This window comes from Tamandua tetradactyla, chromosome 1, assembly GCF_023851605.1.
Source record: "Tamandua tetradactyla isolate mTamTet1 chromosome 1, mTamTet1.pri, whole genome shotgun sequence".
In the NCBI taxonomy this organism is placed as follows: domain Eukaryota; kingdom Metazoa; phylum Chordata; class Mammalia; order Pilosa; family Myrmecophagidae; genus Tamandua; species Tamandua tetradactyla.
Window position 1 is genome coordinate 229413560 of NC_135327.1, and position 25161 is coordinate 229438720.

The window sequence follows — 25161 nt, forward strand, 5'->3', positions numbered from 1 at the left end:
CCACATTATCAACAGCTCCTTCTAACATGAAAAAGGTAGAATGGGCATAGCCCAAATACCCCTAAAGAGTGAGAGAAAGATCCAAGTTGATGGTGGAGTTACACAGAGAAGGTCGGGTTTAACAAATGAGTATGATCATTATATTGATATTTCTTTTGGTCTCCAATGTCTTGGAGCAGCTAGAAGAAAAAGTGAAAAATTATGGAACTATAACCCATACCAAACTGTGTTAGTTAGATTCAGTTGTCAACTTGGCCAGGTGAGCATACCTAGTCTTGTTGCTGCGGACATAAGCCAATGGTACATGAACCTCATCTGTTGCCAATTACATCTGCAGTCAGCTAGGAGGCGTGTCTGCTGCAATGAGTGACGTTTGACTTAATTGGCTGGTGCTTAAATGAGAGATTGCAACATAGCACAGCCTAGCAGCTCGGCATTCCTCATTTCAGTACTTGCAGCTCAGCCCAGGCCTTTGGAGAAGTCACCCCGGGGAAAGTTGTTGGAACCCAGGGGCATGGAGAGAAGACCAGCAGAGACCATCCTGTGCCTTCCACGTAAGAAAGAACCTCAGTGGAAAGTTAGCTGCCTTTCCTCTGAAGAACCAACAAAATAAATCCCCTTTTATTAAAAGCCAATCCGTTTCTGGTGTGTTGCGTTCCGGCAGCTAGCAAACCAGAACACAAACTTTAAAATCAGTTCTACAGTTACTTGTTAAAGTGTACTTGGAGATATATTGCCTTTTTGTAAATATGTTATATTTCACAATAAAAAAAGTAAAAAAAAAAATTTCCCCTACAGAACTTTCTGTGATGATGGAAAAGTCCTGTCTGTCCTGCCCAGCACTACAGCCACCAGCCCCAAGTGACTTGAAATGTGGCTGGTCTTGCCAAGGAGCTGAACTGCAATGAGTTGAGGCATAAATGTGAACAGCTGTCCAGGGCTGTGGCTTCCCTCTGGATGTTACTGGGAGAGAGGCGTGAGCTCAGTCTGCTCCGTGCTTGACTTCCACTGTTTCACTTAACCCTCTGAACAGCTCGGGAGGGGGCCTTGCCGTGCCAGCTCCCCAGTGAAGGAGGGGCAGCTCAGCGGGCTCAGGGAGAGAGAGAGCAACCGAGGCCCCACAAGCATGTGATGACTTTACACCTTTGCCCAGGAAGCTGGCACGTTGGGCAGCAGCCACCTGGGCCTACCTGGGACTCTCAGAGCTGGCAGGCCCCGGGTGGCTGAATTCCTGCCACGACCTCCATGTGAGGCTGAAGGACCATATCAGGACCCAATGCAAAATGGCTCATCAGTGGGTTCTGGCCAGGCGGAAGGTTCTAGAATTCTGAACAAAAGTGCTGTGTTTTGGAAGGCACAGTGGGGGAGGCTGGATGAAGGGGGCATGGGTTCTGGGTAGGGTACCAGCAGAGGAGGGCAGCTCAGACTGCCCGTCTTGCTGACTGCCCAGCCCACTGCAGGGCTCTCTGTCCTCCGAGGCTCTGATGACCTTCTCGACCATAGAGGACAAGGGCTGTGTTATTTGCCTGGTTTGTCTTATCTGAGATCTTTCCTAGGGAAATTAGGGTAATAAGCAGGTCCTGCAGGCTGTACAGTAAGTGGAGGGCCTCCTTTAGGGTTAACTCGAGAATGGAAATGCTGGCCGAGTTTCCCGGGGGAAAGGGTGCTTCTGCTGCGGCCTTCTGGAGGACTGCGGAGCCGGAGACGTCTGCGGGCCAGCAGTGCTTCCCTACTGGCCCGTGGGGACGGGCATGGCGGAGGACTCCCCTGCAGGAATCCCACATGAGGCTGAATGCCCATGGAGAACCCGGGCAGGGCCTGCCCCTCTGCTAGTTTTGGAGCACGTGCCTGCGGGTGAAAGGGGCGGGGCTCACAGGCAGCGAGGTGGTCTTGGGCAGTCCCTGGCGAGCTGCTCAGGCCCTGCTGGACACAGGGATGGAGCGTTGCCGGGGAGTCTGGGCCGTGGGGCCTTCCTCACTACGAGACAGGCACAGGGGAAGCTCTGGGGTATTTTTGTGAGTGTTTCGGGTTGCGAAAGCTGCTGGAATGCAATGTGCCAGAAATGGGGTGGCTTTGACACAGGGTATTGACTCACCTGCAATGTTCTTACATCGACAGTGGCCAAGGTGGAGGGAGCTTACATGGGGAGCCTAGCATCTCAGAGTGGGGTGGGGGCTCCCCTCCCGCTTGGCCCAGGATGAGCAGGTTGGGAAGTTTACTCTTACACCAAACTGACAGCTATTTGGCCAGCGTTCTCCTTCAGGGAAGGCCAAGTGAGGAGCTGTCTTCCTACCTTCCTCCTGCTGGAGTTTTAAAGCCGGTGTCCTGGCTGGGGAGTGTTCCATGTGGGGAGTGTTCCATGTGGGGAGTGCTCCATGTGGGGAGTGCTGCACGTGGGGAGCAGGGGAGAGGGGGCGTCCCACTCCCCAAACTACCCCCACTGACCTTGCCCAAGGCCCGCCAGCTCCCCATCCCTCAAGGCTGTTAAATCCCAACATTTAAAGCCACCAATGAAAGTAAGACCTGAGGGGTTGCCCGTGAGCAGCTTCTGTGCCACACCTCCTTCCTCTGCCTGCACTCAGGCCGGAGATGCAGGTCCATTCTGCACCCCCCAGGAGAGAGACGGCCCAGGCCCTCCTAAGGAGAAGCTTTGTCTTGCAGTGATGTGTTAGGGTGACCGCTGGGGATGCAATAGCAGTAGGGCAGGGTCAGAATGCCCTGCCTTGGGGGCCGGAGAGGACAGAGAGGAGAGGCCGAAGGCGCCACTGACGCTGACATCACAGCTTCCACTCCACGCCTGCTCTTCAGAATCACAGCCCCGTTCCCAGATTAGGGACGGCCTCTGAGACATCATCCAGTGCTACCTGGCCTTTAAATAGAAGGTCTGGGACTACAGCTTGGTATTTTCCTGCAAGTTCTGTCCACTTTCCACTGCACAACTCTGCTCTCCTTAATATGGACACACAGTCAGCCCTCATAAGTCCTTTTTGAGAACCCACTAAGCAGAGGGAAATGTAAAGTATTAAAAAAAGAGGTGGAAAAACTTGCCTTCTTGGAGTTCTTGACCTTTTGGGGGAGAAACAATCTATATAACTACCACCTAGAAAAATATGGAAAAGCACATCCAATTGTATTATAGCCTGTACAACTGTGTGCAAATGCTTTACTAACTTGGAGAAGCTAAGGTTAATTGAAGATGCTTAATAGAAATTCCAGTAGTTTACAATAATTCCTGAGCAATAGAAGAAATTAATAATTTTCATACCAGGTTGGAGACAACTTGTGGGGAAGCTGCAGTACCACTTATGCCCACCAGATGATGCCACCATTCAGTGCAATTCCAGAGAGTTCTGCTCTGGGGATGCAAGGACAGGCGTGGCAAGTTTTGAAACAATGTTTCAGGTATGAATAATTGTCTTACTGTCATTTTCCTTGGAGTTCCCGCCCCTTAGCCTTAGGGAATTTGAAGACAAACAAAGAAATACTCAGTTTTCTCTTTAGTAAATTTTGCATGTTGACCATATTCTGAGCTGGGTCAGCCAAGTGGCTGAGATTAACAGAAGGCAGCAGAGAGATGGATGGGGTAACCCCGAGGGAGGGAGGGCCAGTGCCTCCCAGGAAAACTTTATTCTATTACGTACTGGCTCTTGTTATATATGCAAATGTATTCCCTACAGCAACTCTTGATAAACAACAGATTCAGCCCGGTGAAGAAGCCAGTCCGGACAGCCTGATGCAATTATCATCAGCATTAATGAGCTGTGGGCTCCATCCTAATGTGTTGATATTTAGTAATTTTTGATAATGAAAGCAAGTATAGCCTTTGAAGTCAAAATGTTCTGGTGTCGCTGGATGTTTCTAGCCATGACCATTCATTATTTTGTTTGACAAATTGGCCTGCTTCGGAATATTAAACATCCGGTCTTCGGGCGGTGAAGGAGATGAAAGCTATCGTGTCTTTCAGGCCCAGAGAGAGAATTTCCCTGGAACCCTGGAGCTCTGGCCAGGTTTCCTGTGTGCCGCCCCAGCTCCGCTCCCTCCCGGTGTTTTGGAAAGTGGCTGCATGGCAGGTGTGGGCAGTGGCGTGGCAGGTGTGCTCACCTGTGCTCTCGCCTAGGGAGGGAGCTGCCTGCTCTGGCCACAGTCTGCACGGCCCACCCCTGGCCTCCTATTGTGCTCTGCAGTGAAGTCTGGGGACACAGAGGAGCTGTGACCGAGGACAGAGACACGGCTAGGAGTGCCCTCCTGGATACCAGGCCAGGGCAGGTGTGGGCATCTCCCCATTTCCCTGCTGTTCTCCGCAGGACCTGGGAAGCCCGGTGGTTGCATTCTGGGGGGAAGCTCTGGCAGTGGCTCCAGCACAATTCAGAGGTATTCATAAATGATGATTCTGACAGCTAAACTCCGGTGAGCAATCCTCAGGCACTGGTGCTCTGCAGATGGCCGTAGATGCCCTGCTGCACCCACCCTTCCCAGCCTCGGGGATTGCATCTGACCCTAACTAGTGTCAGCCTGTGGGGCTCTACCTGGGCAGGTCCCTGTCCTCTTCTGGGTGGCCTTGCCTGGGGACACTAGGTACTTCCATACCAGGCCAATGCGGGTGTGGGGGGGTGCTGGGGCCGGGCTCCACGGGGGCTCATTCATCTGGGGCGTGATGGCATGTGATGCGGCTTCCACCTGTGCGGGCTCTGGTGGTGCACCGGGCAGCACCCCAGGACACCTCTCAAATCACAGACAAGTATCAGCCTGAGGCTACCGAGCACAGCCCTGCCTGTGACGCCCTCATCAGGAAGCAACAGCTCTGCACCTCCGACGCCGTGGCTGGGACTGAGCACCGGAGGTGTGGGCAGTGCAGTGGGGGAGCAGGGATTTTGGTTTGAACAACACAATGCAAGAGCATAAATCCATTTCAGACCCTTCCCTGAGCTGGGCGCAGGGTCCACCCCAAGCCACGGCTCTCCCACAGGAAGATTGGTCTCTCCCAGGGAAACTCTGGGTGCTGGAGCCAAAGGGAAGCAGGATGCTGGGTGCCACTTAAGCGGGTGTCCTCAGTAGGTCATTGTCTTTTGGGGGGGAGGGGATAGAGGGCGTGGCAGGCAAGGGCAGGGTGGAGGCGAGGTGGGAGTGACCCAGGAGCCCTCTGGATGTGTTTCCCAGTGGACCCTTCCTTCTCCGGCCATCCGGACGCTTTCTGACTTCTGTGCCCTCCCAGACTAGGGACCACGTGGCTTGCTGCAAACCGCCGCTTCCCACTGTAACTGTGAAATTCAGAATTAACAAATGACGGTGGTTACTGTGTCATTATACAGATGTTTTCTTTTCTATATTGCAGAATAGGCAGAGGTTAATCCCTGAAAATACTGAGACTCAACTAGTCTCACCCTTATTTATACTTGCTACAGTGGTGGTTATTCTGGTCTCGTCTCAGCCCTGTTTATTATACTTACTTGTAATGCTGACGATTCTATCCCCCCTTGTTTGAATTCATAAAATCCCTGAACTCCTCAGACTCAGGAAGACAGGTTTTGGGCCGACAGGCCATCTGCTCTCTGCTTCGAGCATAGCATTAAACTCTCTCTCTCTTTGAAACCTCGGTGTCTGCGGTCGGCTGCTGTGCACACTGGGCAGAGAACCTACCACTTTCGCCCAGTGTCACCATCTGCACGTGGCGGCGTGACCCCACAGCCTGGCCTGCCATTTCCCCGTCCATGGCCATAATTCTCTCTGGGATGTAGCTTTGGTGGAATGTTCTAGCATGCAAAGCAGTGGAGCAGGGCCTGGCCTCGGCAGGCCCTCGATGCACAACAGCCATGTTTCTTTCACTACACGTTCCACTTTCACTGCCACGTCCGCAGCACCTGGTGAGGGCAGCCAATCTACTAGTTTATCTTTGCACACTGTGTTTGCTGGGGCTGCCTGTGGCGGCTTGTTAGGTGAAAAGCCTGTACTTAATCCGTTCCTGTGGTGCGAAGTACCGTGAGTAGGACCTTTTGGGGAGGTAACTTCAGTTAAGGTGTGGCCTGCCTGGATCGCGAAGGGTCTCGATTCTCTTACTGAGGGCCCTAGAGAGAGAAGACCACAGAAAGGGACCCCGCGGACAGCAGCCCAAGGCTGGGCATCAACAGAATGCAGAAGAGAAAGGAGACACCGCTGCCATGTGCATTGTCATGGGACGGAAAAGCCAAGCTGCAAGGGTGGCCGGCAACCAGCCTGGAACACCAGTGTTTTGGGAGAAAGCATCACCTTCATGGCACTTTGGACTTCTCATTCCCAAATTGTGAGGCAATAAACTTCATTGTTTGAGCCTCCCCGTTGCGCGGTGTTTGTTTTAGCAGCCTGGAAACTAAAACACGGTCCTCACAACGTGCGGTGAGCAGCCTGGCTTAGGACAACAGCGACTTAGGGTCTCACAGTTTTCTGAATTGATACAAATGTTCTAAGAAATGATCATGGTGATGATATTGTGAGTAGTTGATTATATACCAAGAATGGAATGATCACATGGTAAGAATGTTTATGTTTGTATGTTGTTATGTTTAAAAGAAAATTTTTTAAAAAAAACCTTATAAAGGATACGGGGTGTGAGGGTAGCTCAGTGGTAGAATTCTTGCCTGCCATGCGGGAAACCTGGGTTTGATTCCTGGCCCATGCATTTCCCAAACAAACAAGCAAGCAAAACAAATGAAAAGGCAAACAAAAGCAAAAATTCAACAAGCAATAAGGGGATACTTATATGGAAAAAGAATGAAATGTGACCCCTGCCATACAGCATACAAAGGAAAAAAAACTTACAGAGGATCAAGTATTGATCTGGTTATGTAACCAGTAAGTTGGGATTTATGGGATGATTCTGATTGCTGAGCCATTCTGTAGGTGTTCCTTTTTGTTTTCTGGCATATTAGAATAGACAGAGGGGAATACCCAAGATCTCTGAACTGTGGCCCAACTGCCTGGTCTCTGATGGTGACCTGTATAACTACAGCATCTTTATCCTGTGACTGTGAAAACCTTGTGACTGACCCTCACTTGTACCCATTTTATCTAGTTTTCCAACTTTGGCATCTTGTGATCGCCAAAGACAGCCCCTGATGTTTATTAATGAAGGGCCTTTGGTTAGCCCAGAGCTAACCCACCCCAAGTCCAAAGTTATCTTGATAAACGAAGCTGGATCTAACCAAAATGGGCCCGCCTGACATGCGCAGTAGCTTAGACTGTAACCTGCAAGTCCCCTGTACCTCATTCTAATACTAAAATCACGCCTAGCATCATATTCAGGCCATTTTCTTACATATGTCCTGTGACTAAATGTGATCAGTCTGTACCTGCTTAATAATCAGATCACCTCCAATTACATCATCTGGGGCCCTGGTGCTCATATCCTAAAATCTGCCCATCTTTTGATGCTACAAAACTATCAGAATTACTCCAGTTTGGGGAGATAGATTTTTAGGCCGAAAGCCATCTGATCTCCTGCTTTATGCCCAGTCTTTGTCTCTGCAACCCTGGCGTCTCAGGAAGTGGTCACTGGGGCGCCCAGGCAGAGACCCCCCACTTTTGAGCAGTTGCAGTTGCAGTCTGCCATACAGCACTGTTTTAAGTGTCTACAACATGCCGCTGAGATTCAGACAGACCTGGGCAGTTCTCTTCACTCTGCCACTTGGCACTTGTGTCTTCCATGAACATAAGCACGCAGCCTCTCTGGGCAGCCCAGGGCTCCTGGAGTCCCATGGGGACTGAGAGGAAACGTCTGTGAAGTGCCTGGCGCGTAACAGCCACCCGGCACACCTCATCCTCTTCCTCCCTTGTCATCCAGTTTGAAAATGCTAAATAAGTTCAAGTCCTGGCCCGTGTCCCCAAAAAGTAGAAAAGAGGGACAAACGTCAAGCGCTCCAAGACGCACACACAAAGTGCTTAATCCCCGTAAGTACTAAACCGCCTGGGGTCTTAGTTTGGTTCCTCCAGAAGGAGGATCCGAGCTAGGGATTTGCATGCAGGTGTTTTATTTGAAGGTGACTAGGAATGAAGGAAATAGGAAGAAGGAAGCAGAGAGAGTGAGATAGGGATGGCGGGAGGTATTGCCAAGGTTACTGCATAGGCAACTGGGCTTGAGTCCAACAGAACCTTCTAGAAGCATGCAGAATGCCCACCCCCAGCCCCAGCCCCAGAATTGTCCCTCCAAGAGATGGAGGCCGGGGCATTTGTCCACCAGCTCCCAGCTCCTGTGGTTAAAGGCAGCTCCTCAGCGTTGTGTGTTTGTTCGTTTCTATGATGTTATTGAGATCGAGTTCATATAACTCACCATTTAAACTATTCAGTTCAGTGGTGTTATGTATTCACAGAGTTGCACAGCCTTCAGCACAATGTTAGAACACGTCCGTCGCCCCGCATCCATGAGCAGTTCTCCCCATCCCGCACCTCGGCCCCGCCCCGGCGACCTCAGTCTGCCTGCTGCGTCTTTGGCTTTGCGGGTGCCGGGGATTTCATTTCAACAGAATCGGACGGTATCTGCGCTTTTGCGTCTGGCTTCTTTCCCCTAAACATTGTGTTTTCGGGGTTCACCCAGTGCAGCTGGGGGGCTCTGGATCTGGAGAGGTGGTGGGCAGGAAGAGGAGGTCAGGGCACATACTGGTGAGGGAACGGTGCCACCCCAGGCAGCGAGCGGGCGAGCGCGGGGCAGGGGCGGGGGGCAGGGAGGAGCCGCGGGGCCTGCCAGGGAGGGAGGGAGGGCCGGGGACTCGCCCCCTTCGCGCAGACCAGGGGCCCTAGAAAGCCCCTGCGCCGTGGAGCTCCGGCCGACTTAAAAGCCTCCTGGAGCACAGCAATCACTCCCTCCTGTTTCCATGCGCTCGGTATGCACCGGTGAGCTCTCCACGTCACAGGGACAGAGCTGGGCGCAGCTGGGCGCTGTGGGTTGACCTGCGTCCTCAAAAGTTACAGGCAAGTCTCAGCCCCTGTCCCTGGGCTGTGGTCCTGCTTGGAAGCCGGGCCTTACCCCTCCCTCTCATTGACTTCTAGTATTTCCATCTACCCAAAATATTTTGGCCTTTGTTTCCCCTATTTTTTTCTATACCCCTTACCACTTCCTTTCATTGATTGTAAGTTTTTATCCCAGTAACAAGCATATAATTTTAGCATGAATACTTGACGGGTAATAAATTGGTGTGCTGATAAATGTTTAGGAACTAGCATTGCAGGAAAAAGCCTTATTTTTAGTGTTTGTCAATTTCTGAAGTGTAAATACTCCCGCCGTGGTGGGCGTCAGGCTTCCGTGGGGCGTGCAGCGTGGGGTCGGAAGTTAGCTCACAGCCTCGCACCATTTCCCCTTAGAGAAGCGATAGCCGCAAACAACCTCAGCTGCACCGAGAACAGTAAAATGCGGAAATTCATTTTCACATTCATTACCCCGCTTGTAGTATAATTTGCCTAATAATAAGTTTATTTAATTTACTTTTACATTATGGCTGTGCTTAACAAGCGGCTGGCAAAATCCTTGAAAATGTAGCACTGGACCTTGGCTTAGAAGAGAAATAAAAAGAAAATTTTGCTAATGGATTCATCACCTGAATTTGTCTCACAAGGCTGGGTGCGAATTAATTTTTAAAAGCTGGTTTGTTCCTTGATGCTAAGAACTCACAATGAACGTTAGTGATGAAGCACAGCCCCGAGAGCACTGCGGCCAGGGCATGTCTGTGTCTGGCCCGTCCATTGCAGCAGCCAGCAGTCACGTGCTGACCGCAGACATGAGGCCAGAGTGAGAAAGGAACGGAATTGTACTTTTCTGTGTGTGTGTGTGTGAGTGCATGGTCCGGGAATCGAACCCGGGTCTCCTGCATGAAAGGCGGGCATTCTAACCACTGAACTACCCGAAATTGTACATTTTATTTAATTTCAATTGGTTAAAATCTAAGTGTAAGTAGCTACATGTGTACTTTGCTCAATACCTTTTATTTTCTTTTTTATTGTGAAAAATAACATATATACAAAAAAGCAATAAATTTCAAAGCACACTACCACAATTAGTTGTAGAACAGATTTCAGAGTTTGGTATGGGTTACAGTTCTATAATTTTAGGTTTTTCCTTCTAGCAGCACCAAGACACTGGAGACTAAAAGAAATATCAATATAATGATTCAACAGTCATAGTCATTTGTTAAATCCTATCTTCACTGTTGTACCTTCTCTACCTTCTCCTTGGGTCCTTCTCCCAATCTTTACGGGTATTTGGGCTCTGTGCATTCTAACATTTTCATGTTGAAAAGGGTGGTCGATAGTATGGGATGGGGGATGGAACTAGTCAGTGTTCTGGAGAGGCTGGGCCCTCGGGGTTTCAGGACTCATCTGGCCTAGGAACTCATCTGGAGGTTGCAGGTTTTGGGGAAGTTACTGTAGTACATGGAATCTTTGTAGAGTCTTAGCTAGAGCCCTGTGCGCAATTCCTTTTAATGCGTTTTACTATCAGATCACACGTCAGCTGTCTCTCCTCCACCGTCACCTCCTCCCATGCAGTCTTGGTAGCCACCCCACCCTGCCCCCAGCCCACTGGTCTTTTCTCCATCGCTGACACACAGGCTCTGCTGGGGTCCAAGTCATGTCCCAGGACCTCAGGAGGTCCAGTGCAGGCTCAGGGGGTGGGCAGGCAGGAGCAGGGCATGGTGCATACAGAGTCTGCGTGTCCCAACTCTTCCCAGTTGGCAGGTGCAGTTGTTTCTCCCTATTTGTGGCAGTTGTGGTGTGTCACGTTGCGGTGCACACTGAGTGAGCAAATGTTGAACCACCGTTCCGGGAAATACAGGGTCAGGCTCCTGTGAGCCTCTGGTCACAACATTTTGCCAACAGATGACTATGTCACCTCGTTTTGAGTGTGTTTTGCTTAAAGACACTTATCTACTGTGTATTATCAATTCATTAGCGCTGCCCTCACGGTCGGCATCTCTGTAACTAATGCCTGAATGAAACTTCTCTAACATGCGTGTTTTCTCTGTAAGGCACAAACAGCTTTCTTGAGCTCAGAAGCTCCAGACAGCACTGCAGCCCTATGCTTGGGGCCATTTTGAACACAGAAATGACAAAAAAAGCACAAAAATGTGAAAACCTGGTACTAAATATAATGCTCCCTGCATGTGCTCCCTGTACATGCTCCCTGTGTGCGCCCTCCCCGCGTGTGCTCCCTGCGTGTGCTCCCTGTGTGTGTCCTATGTGTCCTCCAGGCCTGTGCTCGTTCCCTGTGTGTGCTCCAGGTGTTTGCTCCCTGTGTGTCCTGTGTGTCCTCCCAGCATGTGCACCCTGTGCGTGCTCCCGGTGTGTGCTTCCTGTGTGTGTCCTCCTGGCCTGTGCTCCCTGTGCATGCTCCCTGTGTGTGCTCCAGGTGTGTGCTCCCTGTGTGTCCTGTGTGTCCTCCCAGCATGTGCACCCTGTGCGTGCTCCCGGCATGTGCTTCCTGTGTGTGTCCTCCTGGCCTGTGCTCCCTGTGCATGCTCCCTGTGTGTGCTCCAGGTGTGTGCTCCCTGCGTGTGTCCTGTGTGTCCTCCAGGCTTGTGCACCCTGTATGTGCTCCCAGCATGTGCTCCCTGCATGTGTTTCCAGCGTGTGTCCTGTGTATCCTCCTGGCCTGTGCTCCCTGTGCATGCTCCCAGTGTGTATTCCCTGCGTGTGCTACCTATGTGTGCTTTTTTGTGGCTCTTCAGGGGTATTAGACTTTTCAATCGATTTCTAGCAACAGCCTCGGACACAGCAGTAACACCCACCACCATGCCATCAGTTGAATTCTGACTACCGGGAGTGAGGGCAGACCCCGCAGGCTCTCCAGACATGATCACAAGTTGGGGGACCTGGGCCGCCTGTGCCTCTGACCCACTGGTTACAAATTTGGGGCTTCCCATCCCCCTCTCAGGTTTGACAGTTTGCTGGAATGACTCACTGAAAGTGCTACACTTAGGATGATAGTTTTATTCTAGTAAACGGCTACAAATAAGAAGGATACAAATAATAAGAGCCGCGCAGGGTGACGTCTGGACGGTCTCAAGTGCTTGCGTCTGTGTCCTGAGTGTGTGGCGTGGGACACACTACCCCTGGGCCCTGCCGTCCTGGGAGCTCTTAGGGCCTGCAGCTGTCCTGAGTTGATGGAGTCTCCTTCCAGATGGCACCACTGACAGAAGCAATGGCCACGCTGGATGCAGTCTGCAGCCCCTCCTCCCCCAGAGGTCAGAGGTCAGGAAGGTGGGCTGCACTGCCTGGCTCCGGGCCCCAAGACCCTAACCACTGGGTTGTCCTTTCCGGGGGACCTGTCCCCATGCCCCCAGGGTGGGCCCCACCCTGCTGACTCATTAGCATAGGGACCACCAGGTGTGGTCCTGGACCCACCAGGAAGAACAAAAGAAACTCTTGTTGCAGGAAATCCCAAAGATTCAGAGGTTACCTCCCCAAGGACTGGGGGCAAAGACAAGGCTTGGTTTCCTTGCACTGCAGAGGCCTTAGTGGTGCCTGCCTGTCCCCTACCTCACACCTTTTCTTCCCAATGATGTTCTATGTTCTTTAAGGACAGCATCCCTGGGTTCAATACTTTGGGAAAATTCAGTACTTAAAACCTCTCAACAGGACGGTGCGATAGTGGCTCAGTGGCAGAGTTCTCGCCTGCCACGCTGGAGACCCAGGTTCAATTCCCGATGCCTGCCCATGTGAAAGAAAAAAACAAGAAAAACCTTTTGACAAGAATTTGCAAGGTTCCAAAACAATTCACCCAAAATGAAGGAGCGGAATTTGTTTTTTTCTTCCAGTAAGGAGGCTAATAGAAAATCTCTCCCTACCACTGAACTACCCAGGGTTGTACATTTTATTTAATTTCAATTAGTTAAAATCTAAGTATAAGTAGATTCTCTCCTGCTCCCCTTCTCGCTTTCTCTCTCTTTACAAATACACACATCACCCTGCATTCTCGTCGGCCTTTAGTGCTTGGGCAACTCTCTGCTTCCTCTGCCAGGGGCATTCACTTACCTTGGAGACGACTCGGATTAGTGCACAGGAACGCCGAGGGAAAGAAAGAATCAATGTGAAGCGTTTGATCTCTAAAATCCGGCGCGCGAGTCTGGGACGGGATCACTGAAAACCTGACCTTGAATGGAGGAAGTGTCTGCTATGTTCTAAAGCTCCTTTAATGCATCAAAAGCTGGACAGCTTGACGCAGGCTTTGCTCTAAGCCCCGCTTCCACGCCCGGGGGAAGTAGCGGCTGGGGACTTTCGCCTGCTGGGGAGAGGACGAAGGAAGAGGAAGGGTGGCCAGGGCTCGGACCCCTGCATCTCCGTGTCGCTGCTCAGGCCCGGTTCTGGGGTGCAGGGCTAGTTTTAGGTGGGGAGAGGGGGAAGCTGGAGGTTCAGCTTCCTTTTCCCCCTCCTGCGGTGTCTGGGAGAAGCCCACCCTTCTGGGGGATGGCCGGATGACGTGTGGCCTGGACAGGCAGTGGGGTTGGGGGCGGGAGCAGCCTGTGCTGGGGGACCGGGTGGAAGGAGGGGCCCCTGTGTGGGGGGAGCCGCCAGGCGCGTCAGGGCCAGCGTGGGGTCACTGCGGAGGCCCGGGGGGTGTGTGTGTGTGTGGCTGTGGTGAGGGGTGTGGGGTCTCAGGGACTGCGCATGGGGGCTGTGACGTCCTGGGAACCTCGGCCCTGTCCCCGAGGCGCCTCTCCCAGCACCCTGAGGCTGGCACCCCCTAGTGCCAAAGTTTTCCGGGGCTCTCCTAACAAACTGTCCCGGGCCTGGGGGCTTGCAGCGCACGGGTGTGTTCTGCAGAACACACAAGACCAGAAGTCTGCAGCAGGCGCCATAGGGTTGGTCCCTTCGGGGGCTCCAAGGGAGACGCCCGTTCTGGCCTCTCTGCCGCCTTCTGGGTGTCCCCGCCTGCAGATGCACCACCTCTCTGTCCTGCGCCGTGGCTCCCATGCACCCCTGTGTCCCCTCCTGCCTCGTAGGATTCAGGGCCCACCCTAAGCCACAGGCACTCACCTTAAGCCATGCCTCGGTGACCTCTGCAAAGACTCTGTTTCCAAATCAGGTCACGTTCTGAGGGTCTGGCAGACGTGCACTTCTGAGGGGACATGCTCCAACCACAGCACGGGGTGGGGCGGGGGGGAGGGATGCTAAACACCAAGCAGTCGCTCCAGAGGGACTGATGAAGGAAAGAGACAATTTCAGTGAGATGATGCAGAACTGCCAGCAACTGGGGGGTTTACAGCCCCTGCCAAAATCTGCCCACGGCCACCTGCGGGGAAAGGGGCCCACCGGGGGAGGAGGCTGTTCTAGAAAATGAATGAGTTACATCTTCTATTTGATTCTGACTAGTGTCGAGTTGAAGTTGCCACTTCGCTGAATTTTCAGCTATTTTTAAAGAAAATAAAACAATCTGAAATAGCCAATCCAGGTGCTCGAGGTAACAGATCACAGGCAGAAGCAGTGCAGCCGTGAGTGGCAGCAGACCGGGGAGTAAGAGGAGGAAATGACTGTTCTAGAAAACTCAGTGTAAGAGGAACCATTACAGATCATCAGAAAATACTTCTTAGCTCTGAGTTTCTTGGCAACCAAGAAAAGACGGGAAAGATGGAAAATGAAAAGGATCTTATCTTATTATCTAGTCAAAGGAACCAACCACATATTGTCAGAAGATTCAAAAACTGTTTTTAAAATACTGATTATGAAAGGACCCTGCCACAAGGTACTCAGAGAACAGGGGCCATGAGAAACTGCATTGTTTCACAGGAGTTCTACAGGAACTCAAGGACAGGTTTTTCATGAGGCTTTTCTTGTATCTAACCTTGATCTAGCTAACCTTAAACTAAAATACAGTATCAGGATGAGGTTCTGTGATGGGTTTAGTGTGAAAAGCTAGAATAGCATAGTTCAGGCGTGCAAGTTTTAATCCAAATAGTGACTCCTGACTGTGGATATTTACATTTAAATTTGAATGAATGAAAATGAAATGAAATAAAAAATCCCGTTCCTCAGTCATGCTAGCCACATTTTAAGTGCTTAATAGCCACATGTGGCTACTGGCTTCTGGACTGAACTGTGCAGAGAAGTTCTGGTATCCTAGAAAGTTCTGTTGGACAGATTCTACAGGAATGCATGGATGCATCTTTTGGGGAGGGGCTGTTTTGCAAATAAAATATCGAGATGGTTTGTGAGACGTATATTAGGATTGGCAGCTTTAGAACTGAGGAGATACTTTAAAAGGTTTTTAAAAAGATAAAGTTAGCATTGAATAGTTATTTTAAATATACTAGACAAACTTGAAATAAAATGTTGAGCTAAGGTCTTCATGTGTTTCTACTTGACTGTGAGATAGTTCTCAATACAACAAACCTTTAAGAGATTTTATTTTTATGATTATCACACAATGAAACTGATCCCCCCCCCCCCCACTTTAGGTGGATAGCTCTATAAACTTGAGCACATGTAGAAATCCATGGTGCCACCACAATCAGGATCTGGAACATTCCATCATCCCCAAACTTCTCCTGTGCTGCCCCTCTGACTTGTGCTGGCAACCCATTCTCTATTCTCTATCACTGTAGTTTTGTCTTTTCGAGAATGTCACAGAAATGGAACCCTTTGGGACTGGCTTCCTTCCCTTAGCATAATGCTTAGTGACTCCCTCAGGTTGTGAAGTTGTTACATGTATCGACAATTTGTTCTTTTTCATGATTGAATAGGACTCTAAGGTATGGATGTGCAGTTTGCTTATCCTCTCACCTGCTGAAGGACATCTGGGTTATTTCCAGTTTTGGGTAAATATGAACAGAGTTGCTGTAAACACTTGTGTACAGGCTTTTGTGTGAACATAAATAGTCATTTTTCTAAAATGAGTACCCAGAAGCAGAATTGCTGGATCACATGCTAAGTCTATGCTGAATATTCTAAGAAGTTGCACAGCCATTTTGCATTCCCACCGGCAACCTGCTGATAGCTCCCCATCATTGCTGTAACAAATGTTTTTTAAGCACCTGGCCTGGAGTAAGCTGATAGAGATGGTGTGTTAGTTAGATTCACTTGTCAACTTGCCCAGGTGAGCATACCTAGTTCTGCTGCTGCAGACATAAGCCAATGGTACGTGAACTTCATCTGTTGCTAATTACATCTGCAGTTGGCTAGGAGGAGTGTCTGCTGCCATGAGTGACGTTTGACTTAATTGAGAGGTGCTTAAATGAGAGAACGCAATGTAGCACAGCCTAGCAGCTCAGCATTCCTCATCTCAGCACTAGCAGCTCAGCCCAGGCCTTTGGAGATGCAGAAAGAAGTCACCCCGGGGAAAGTTGTTGGAACCCAGGGGCCTGGAGAGAAGACCAGCAGAGATCGCCCTGAGCCTGTTTCCAGGTATTTCCAGTTTTGGGTAAATATGAACAGAGTTCATATCAAAACCTCAGTGGAAAGTTAGCTGCCTTTCCTCTGAAGAACCAACAAAATAAATCCCCTTTTATTAAAAGCCAATCCGGACTTCCGGAGAAGATGGCGGCTTAGTAAGATGCGCGGGTCTTAGTTCCTCCTCCAGAACAGCTACTAGGGAAGCAGAAACGATACAGAACAGCTCCCGGAGCCATGACAGAGATCAAGAAGACAGCGTACCCCATTCTGGAACGGCTGACTGGCTGGGAGAACCCGCTCCAGTGAGATGGCCGAGGGACGCGGGCTTCCCCGGGTCGGGGCAGCAGGTGGCCGGAGTCCCTCCCTCCCTCCTTCCCGGGCCGGCTGGGAGAATTGGACAGGTGGTCCCCTCAAGCCGCGGCGGCTGGCGCCCCCCCCACCACGCGCAGCCCCCCAGACCAGCTGGGAGAATTGGATCGGAGATCCCCAAGCTGCGGAGAACGGCAACCAGGGTCCCTTCCAAACACGTGGCTTCCCGGTCCGGCTGGGAACGCTGGATAGGCACTTCCTCAATCCGCGGCGGCTGGCGCCCCACTGCCACACTTGGCACCCTGGGCCGGCTGGGAAATTTGGACAGGCGTTCCCCCAAGCCGAGGAGGCCGGCGACCCTCCCCGCGTTCGGATCCCCAGGCCAGCTGGGAGATTCGGATTGGCACTCCCCCAAGCCGCTTCGGCTGGTGACCCCCCGCTACAGCGAGAGTTTTCCAAAGTTAAAGGAGCCACAGCATCTTTTACTGGTGGGACCTGCAGTCAGATGAGCACCACGAGCGCCACCTACTGGGCAGGATAAGAAAAACAGAGCCCAGAGATTTCACAGAAAAATCTTTCAACATGCTGGGTCTCACAACCAGGGAAATCTGATTAAATGCCCAGACACCAGCAGAAGATAACGGATCATGCTCAGAAAATTGAAGCTATGGCCCAGTCAAAGGAACAAACCAATAGTTCAAATGAGATACAGGAGCTGAGACAACTAATGCTGAATATACGAACAGAAATGGAAAACCTCTTCAAAAACAAAATCGATAAATTGAGGGAGGACAAGAAGAAGACATGGGCTGAACAAAAACAAGAAATAGAAAAACTGAAAAAACAAATCACAGAACTTATGGAATTGAAGGACAAAGTAGAAAAGATGGAAAAAACAATGGATACCTACAATGGTAGATTTAAAGAGACAGAAGCTACAATTAGTGAACTGGAGGATGGAACATCTGAATCCCAAAAAGAAACAGAAACAATAGGGAAAAGAATGGAAAAATTTGAGCAGGGGATCAGGGAACTGAATGACAATATGAAGTGCACAAATATGCGTGTTGTGGGTGTCCCAGAAGGAGAAGAGAAGGGAAAAGGAGGAGAAAAACTAATGGAAGAAATTATCATTGAAAATTTCCCAACTCTTATGAAAGACCTAAAATTACAGATCGAAGAAGTGCAGCGCACCCCAAAGAGAATAGACCCAAATAGGCGTTCTGCAAGACACTTACTAGTTAGAATGTCAGAGGTCAAAGAGAAAGAGAGGATCTTGAAAGCACCAAGAGAAAAACAATCCATCACATACAAGGGAAACCCAATAAGACTATGTGTAGATTTCTCAGCAGAAACCATGGAAGCTAGAAGACAGTGGGATGATATATTTAAATTACTAAAAGAGAAAAACTGCCAACCAAGGCTTCTATATTCAGCAAAACTGTCCTTCAAAAATGAGGGAGAAATTAAAACATTCTCAGACAAAAAGTCTCTGAGAGAATTTGTGACCAAGAGACCAGCTCTGCAAGAAATACTAAAGGGAGCACTAGAGTCAGATATGAAAAGACAGAAGAGAGAGGTATGGAGAAGAGTGTAGAAAGGAGGAAAATCAGATATGATATATATAATACAAAAGGCAAAATGGTAGAGGAAAATATTATCCAAACAGTAATAACACTAAAAGTTAATGGACTGAATTCCCCAATCAAAAGACATAGACTGGCAGAATGGATTAAAAAACAGGATCCTTCTATATGCTGTCTACAGGAAACACATCTTAGACCCAAAGATAAACATAGATTGAAAGTGAAAGGTTGGGAAAAGATATTTCATGCAAATAACAACCAGAAAAGAGCAGGAGTGGCTATACTAATATCCAACAAATTAGACTTCAAATGTAAAACAGTTAAAAGAAACAAAGAAGGACACTATCTACTAATAAAAGGAACAATTAAACAAGAAGACATAACAATCATAAATATTTATGCACTGAACCAGAATGCCCCTAAATACGTGAGGAATACACTGCAAACACTGAAAAGGGAAATAGACACATATACCATAATAGTTGGAGACTTCAATTCACCACTCTCATCAATGGACAGAACATCTAGACAGAGGATCAATAAAGAAATAGAGAATCTGAATATTACTATAAATGAGCTAGACTTAACAGACATTTATAGGACATTACAGCCCACAACAGCAGGATACACCTTTTTCTCAAGTGCTCATGGATCATTCTCAAAGATAGACCATATGCTGGGTCACAAAGCAAGTCTTAACAAATTTAAAAGATTGAAATCATACACAACACTTTCTCAGATCATAAAGGAATGAAGTTGGAAATCAATAATAGGTGGAGTGCCAGAAAATTCACAAATACGTGGAGGCTCAACAACACACTCTTAAACAACGAGTGGGTCAAAGGAGAAATTGCAAGAGAAATTAGTAAATACCTCGAGGCGAATGAAAATGAAAACACAACATATCAAAACCTATGGGATGCAGCAAAGGCAGTGCTAAGAGGGAAATTTATTGCCCTAAATGCCTATATCAGAAAAGAAGAAAAGGCAAAAATTCAGGAATTAACTGTCTACTTGGAAGAACTGGAGAAAGAACAGCAAACTAACCCCAAAGAAGCAAAAGGAAAGAAATAACTAGGATTAGAGCAGAAATAAATGAAATTGAAAACATGAAAACAATAGAGAAAATCAGTAAGACCAGAAGTTGGTTCTATGAGAAAATCAATAAGATTGATGGGCCCTTAGCAAGATTGACAAAAAGAAGAAGAGAGAGGATGCAAATAAATAAGATCAGAAATGGAAGAGGAGACATAACCACTGACCTCACAGAAATAAAGGAGGTAATAACAGGATACTATGAACAACTTTATGCTAATAAATACAACAATTTAGATGAAATGGACGGGTTCCTGGAAAGACATGAACAACCAACTTTGACTCAAGAAGAAATAGATGACCTCAACAAACCAATCACACGTAAAGAAATTGAATCAGTTATTCAAAAGCTTCCTAAAAAGAAAAGTCCAGGACCAGACGGCTTCACATGTGAATTCTATCAAACATTCCGGAAAGAATTAGTACCAACTCTTCTCAAACTCATCAAAAAAATCGAAGCGGAGGGAAAGCTACCTAATTCATTCTATGAAGCCAACATCACCTCATACCAAAACCAGGCAAAGGTATTACAAAAAAAGAAAACTACAGACCAATCTCTCTAATGAATATAGATGCAAAAATCCTCAACAAAATTCTAGCAAATCGTATCCAACAACACATTAAAAGAATTATACATCATGACCAAGTAGGATTCATCCCAGGTATGCAAGGATGGTTCAACATAAGAAAATCAATTAATGTAATACACCATATCAACAAATCAAAGCAGAAAAATAACATGATCATCTCAATTGATGCAGAGAAGGCATTTGACAAGATTCAACATCCTTTCCTGCTGAAAACACTTCAAAAGATAGGAATACAAGGGAACTTCCTTAAAATGATAGAGGGAATATATGAAAAACCCACAGCTAATATCATCCTCAATGGGGAAAAATTGAAAACTTTCCCCCTAAGATCAGGAATAAGACAAGGATGTCCATTATCACCACTATTATTCAACATTGTGTTGGAGGTTCTAGCCAGAGCAATTAGACAAGAAAAAGAAATACAAGGCATCAAAATTAGAAAGGAAGAAGTAAAACTATCACTGTTTGCAGACGATATGATACTATACGTCGAAAACCTGGAAAAATCCACAACAAAACTACTAGAGCTAATAAATGAGTACAGCAAAGTAGCAGGTTACAAGATCAACATTCAAAAATCTGTAGCATTTCTATACACTAGTAATGAACAAGCTGAGGGGGAAATCAAGAAACGAATCCCATTTACAATTGCAACTAAAAGAATAAAATACCTAGGAATAAATTTAACTAAAGAGACAAAAAACCTATACAAAGAAAACTACAAAAAACTGTTAAAAGAAATCACAGAAGACCTAAATAGATGGAAGGGCATACCGTGTTCATGGATTGGAAGACTAAATATAGTTAAGATATCAATCCTACCTAAATTGATTTACAGATTCAATGCAATACCAATCAAAATCCCAACAACTTATTTTTCAGAAATAGAAAAGCCAATAAGCAAATTTTTCTGGAAGGGTAGGGTGCCCCGAATTGCTAAAAGTATCTTGAGGAAAAAAATCGAAGCTGGAGGTCTCACGCTGCCGGACTTTAGGGCATATTATGAAGCCACAGTGGTCAAAACAGCATGGTATTGGCATAAAGATAGCTATATCGACCAATGGAATCGAATAGAGTGCTCAGATATAGACCCTCTCATCTATGGACATTTGATCTTTGATAAGGCAGTCAAGCCAACTCACCTGGGACAGAACAGTCTCTTCAATAAATGGTGCCTAGAGAACTGGATATCCACATGCAAAAGAATGAAAGAAGACCCATATCTCACACCCTATACAAAAGTTAACTCAAAATGGATCAAAGATCTAAACATTAGGTCTAAGACCATAAAACAGTTAGAGGAAAATGTAGGGAGATATCTTATGAATCTTACAATTGGAGGCGGTTTTATGGACCTTATACCTAAAGCAAGAGCACTGAAGAAAGAAATAAATAAATGGGAGCTCCTCAAAATTAAACACTTTTGTGCATCAAAGAACTTCATCAAGAAAGTAGAAAGACAGCTTACACAATGGGAGACAATATTTGGAAACGACATATCAGACAAAGTTCTAGTATCCAGAATTTATAAAGAGATTGTCCAACTCAACAACGAAAAGACAGACAACCCAATTACAAAATGGGAAAAAGACTTGAACAGACACCTCTCAGAAGAGGAAATACAAATGGCCAAAAGGCACATGAAGAGATGTTCAATGTCCCTAGCCATTAGAGAAATGCAAATCAAAACCACACTGAGATATCATCTCACACCCACCAGAATGGCCATTATCAACAAAACAGAAAATGACAAGTGCTGGAGAGGATGTGGAGAAAGAGGCACACTTATCCACTGTTGGTGGGAATGTCAAATGGTGCAACCACTGTGGAAGGCAGTTTGGTGGTTCCTCAAAAAACTGAATATAGAAGTGCCATATGACCCAGCAATACCATTGCTAGGTCTCTACTCAAAGGACTTAAGGGCAAAGACACAAACGGACATTTGCACACCAATGTTTATAGCAGCGTTATTTACAATTGCAAAGAGATGGAAACAGCCAAAATGTCCATCAACAGACGAGTGGCTAAACAAACTGTGGTATATACACACAATGGAATATTATGCAGCTTTAAGACAGAATAAACTTATGAAGCATGTAATAACATGGATGGACCTAGAGAACATTATGCTGAGTGAGTCTAGCCAAAAACTAAAGGACAAATACTGTATGGTCCCACTGATGTGAACCGACATTCGAGAATAAACTTGGAATATGTCATTGGTAACAGAGACCAGCAGGAGTTAGGAACAGGGTAAGATAATGGGTAATTGGAGCTGAAGGGATACAGACTGTGCAACAGGACTAGATACAAAAACTCAAAAATGGACAGCACAATAATACCTAATTGTAAAGTAATCATGTTAAAACACTGAATGAAGCTGCATCTGAGCTATAGGTTTTTTTTTTGTCTGTCTGTTTGTTTGTGTCTTTTTTTTTTACTAGTATTATTATTTTTATTTTTTTCTCTATATTAACATTCTATATCTTTTTCTGTTGTTTTGCTAGTTCTTTTCCTAAATCGATGCAAATGTACTAAGAAATGATGATCATGCATCTATGTGATGATGTTAAGAATTACTGATTGCATATGTAGAATGGAATGATTTCTAAATGTTGTGTTAATTTCTTTTTTTTCTTTAATTAATAATAATAAAAAAAAGCCAATCTGTCTCTGGTGTGTTGCATTCCGGCAGCTAGCAAACTAGAACAGATGGAATGATGGACGAGGTATCATCCCAGTTCTTGAGGAGCTCATGGCCAGTTTATCACAAGCTTATAGCGACAACAGCATCGAGGTCACAGAATGTACATCCGTAAGCCTTCCTCAGCTGTTCTGACAAGGCAAATGCAGTTGTGTGTGTGGAGAAACAGAGGAAAAAATGCGAGGTACTTTCTAGGCAAACAGGAAAAATTTTCTGTAAATTAATTTATTCTGCTGTGACTATCTTAACTCTAGGGTTAAGTGTGTTATATGTTGTTGTCTTGATTTGTGAGGTCATAGAAATCATAATTTTGTGGAGAGCACAAAATAAATACCAACAACAAATAATATACCAACAACCACAGGATAATGGTTTTGTTTTTGCCACTTGGAGACACTGGTTTTTTTCTCTCTAGTTAAGGTGGCTCTGTTCTGGAAGGCTGACCCTCAGCTTAGGCCTCTACCACAAATGAGAAATATGATGAAGGATGGCCGACTGCATCCTCACCAGGCAGATGTCTCATAGGCAATACTTAACTGGGTAGATAATACTTGTTTAAGCCACATGGGCAGAAATAGTCCCTAAATATAGATATATGTGTGCATGTCGGCATATTTATATATCCAGTTTTACTGAGCAAGAGAGGAAGGGGAACCCAATCTTATCTAGCCAAAGCCAGCAATGCAATCATGTAAGGGACTCAGAAATTATTCACTTTCGTTGATGGGAACACTTTCACCGATTCATGTCTTCCTGGTTCATCTAAAAAGAATAAACCAAATATTTCTTCTATTGCCATTTTCACAGCAAAGGATGGTGGTTGTTCGGGTTGTTAATTGAGACTGCGTTTCACCTAGATGAACCTACCTAGTAAAACGACCTGGATAAATTCACATGAATAAACTGCATTCACTGGGGGATGTAGAAGGTATTTTAATGTTGAAATTAAAATCATATGTTCTCTGATTCATAGTGAAATACATGTATTATTTCTGAGATTTTTCTTCTTACCCTATATTTTTATCAACCATATAGAGATTTAATTTACATACATAGACCCCACCCATTCACCTGTCACAGTGACACACTTTGAAGAGGTTTCCTTGCCCGTGGAACCACCGACCTCATCGAGACCTGAAATATCTCCATCACGCCCCTTTGCAGCCAACACCCACTCACACCCCCTCATCCCTCGGCCCCACTAGTGAGACAGAATTTATGCCTCTTCTCTTCAAGGATATCATTTTACAACTACAGGGAACTTAAAAAAAAAATAGCTCATATTATCTATTGAGTGTGATTTTCAAAACAAAATAAAATGTGTAAATGTGTAACGGTTCAACATGGGCCTAGTCCGCAGGGACAAACCCTCTTATATTTCTCAGAAGCCTCAGCCCAGCTCACTCACGTCTCAACCTGTGCTTCATCTTTCTGCTCTGTGCTCAGGACTCTCTTCCTTCCCAAAATTCTACTTCAAGTGGGAGATCCTTTTGAAAGCTGGTCTGTTTTTCCCGAAGGGCGTTGTAGACTCTCTTCTTGGAAGGAGACAGGTCGCGCCTCCCTCTCCCACCAGGATGGTTCCCCTCCGGGGCTTCCTCCTCTGACGCCGGGGGCACAGCTCGCCCCTGCCCTGCTCCCTGCTGACAGCCAGGCCTCCTGCCCTCGGGGACTGGGGCTCCCAGCCGAGACCAGGCTCTGCCTCCCTCAGCTTCCTCAAGGCTTATCCCTCGCCGTTAGGTTCCTGCAGTTTCCCTTAAGCCAGTAGCTTCCTGGAGCCTTGACTGGGCTCTTCAGACGCAGGCACTGTCGGGGAAGTAGGTATTCCCCAACCTGCCCGCCTGTCTTCAACCCAAACCTGGAGGAACCCCTCTTCTCTCTGCCCTCAGGCCTGCTGCACTGCCGCTCAGGGGCTTGGGGCAACCTTAAGGAGGTCAGGACGGGCTGTGGGTCCTGGCACGTGTCCCCTCTGTTCCAGGCGGGCTGAGAGGGTCCTGCAGAGCCGGGCAGATGGTCCCGGGGAATCCCTATTTGATTTGGATGGTCGTTGTCAGCACCACCTGAGCTGTGGGCTCAGAGGAGATACAAACTCTCTGCCCCCCCCCCCCACCCCCGCATCAGAATATCTGGGGATGGGGCCCAGAGACTGCTTTACCAAGCTCGCCACGTCATTCTTACACTTGTGAAAGTTTGCCAACTAACTGGTTTAAAGTTACCTGGGTTCACTGGCCTCTTGGCAAATCTTGTTCTGGGTGTTGGTTGGTGTCATCTCCAAGGAAAGAAAGTGTCATGAACACAGGCTGTGTGACATCAGTAAACTGGCAGCCACAAAAGCCCTCCCTCTATAGAAACCTCCAGATTACCAGCAATCAGGCAATAAAGACTAATCGTTATTCAAGAAAGGACACTTAATAGGGGTACACTACCTGGCCATGTGGCTCAGTGATATTTCCGTAATCAAAATACTGTAAGTATAAAATAGTGAGTTAATTAAAAATTAGGACACGGCCCAGGAGCCTCCTCACTCTCCAAGGTT

The 25161-nt window shown here is 47.4% G+C and overlaps 2 long non-coding RNA genes across 4 annotated transcripts in view; one reads left to right on the forward strand and one right to left on the reverse strand.

Moving 5' to 3' along the window:
• Nucleotides 1-11940: 11940 nt before the first annotated feature.
• LOC143688338 (uncharacterized) lies at nt 11941-24857 on the reverse strand. 3 transcript variants are annotated; one of them, XR_013177954.1, is made up of 5 exons: nt 24037-24857; nt 13993-14155; nt 12991-13240; nt 12496-12666; nt 11941-12145 (listed from the first exon to the last, which is right to left on the reverse strand). It is a non-coding gene; the product is annotated as an uncharacterized LOC143688338 (long non-coding RNA). The 3 variants fall into 3 exon arrangements; XR_013177957.1 differs by lacking the exon at nt 12496-12666; XR_013177952.1 differs by lacking the exon at nt 12496-12666 and having other exon boundaries at nt 11941-12189.
• A 122-nt stretch (nt 24858-24979) lies between these two features.
• The window catches only part of LOC143688345 (uncharacterized), a 72959-nt gene continuing 72777 nt past the window's right edge, over nt 24980-25161 (forward strand). The window contains exon 1 of the long non-coding RNA XR_013177962.1: nt 24980-25092. This is a non-coding gene — a long non-coding RNA (uncharacterized LOC143688345). The remainder of the gene's footprint in view (nt 25093-25161) is intronic.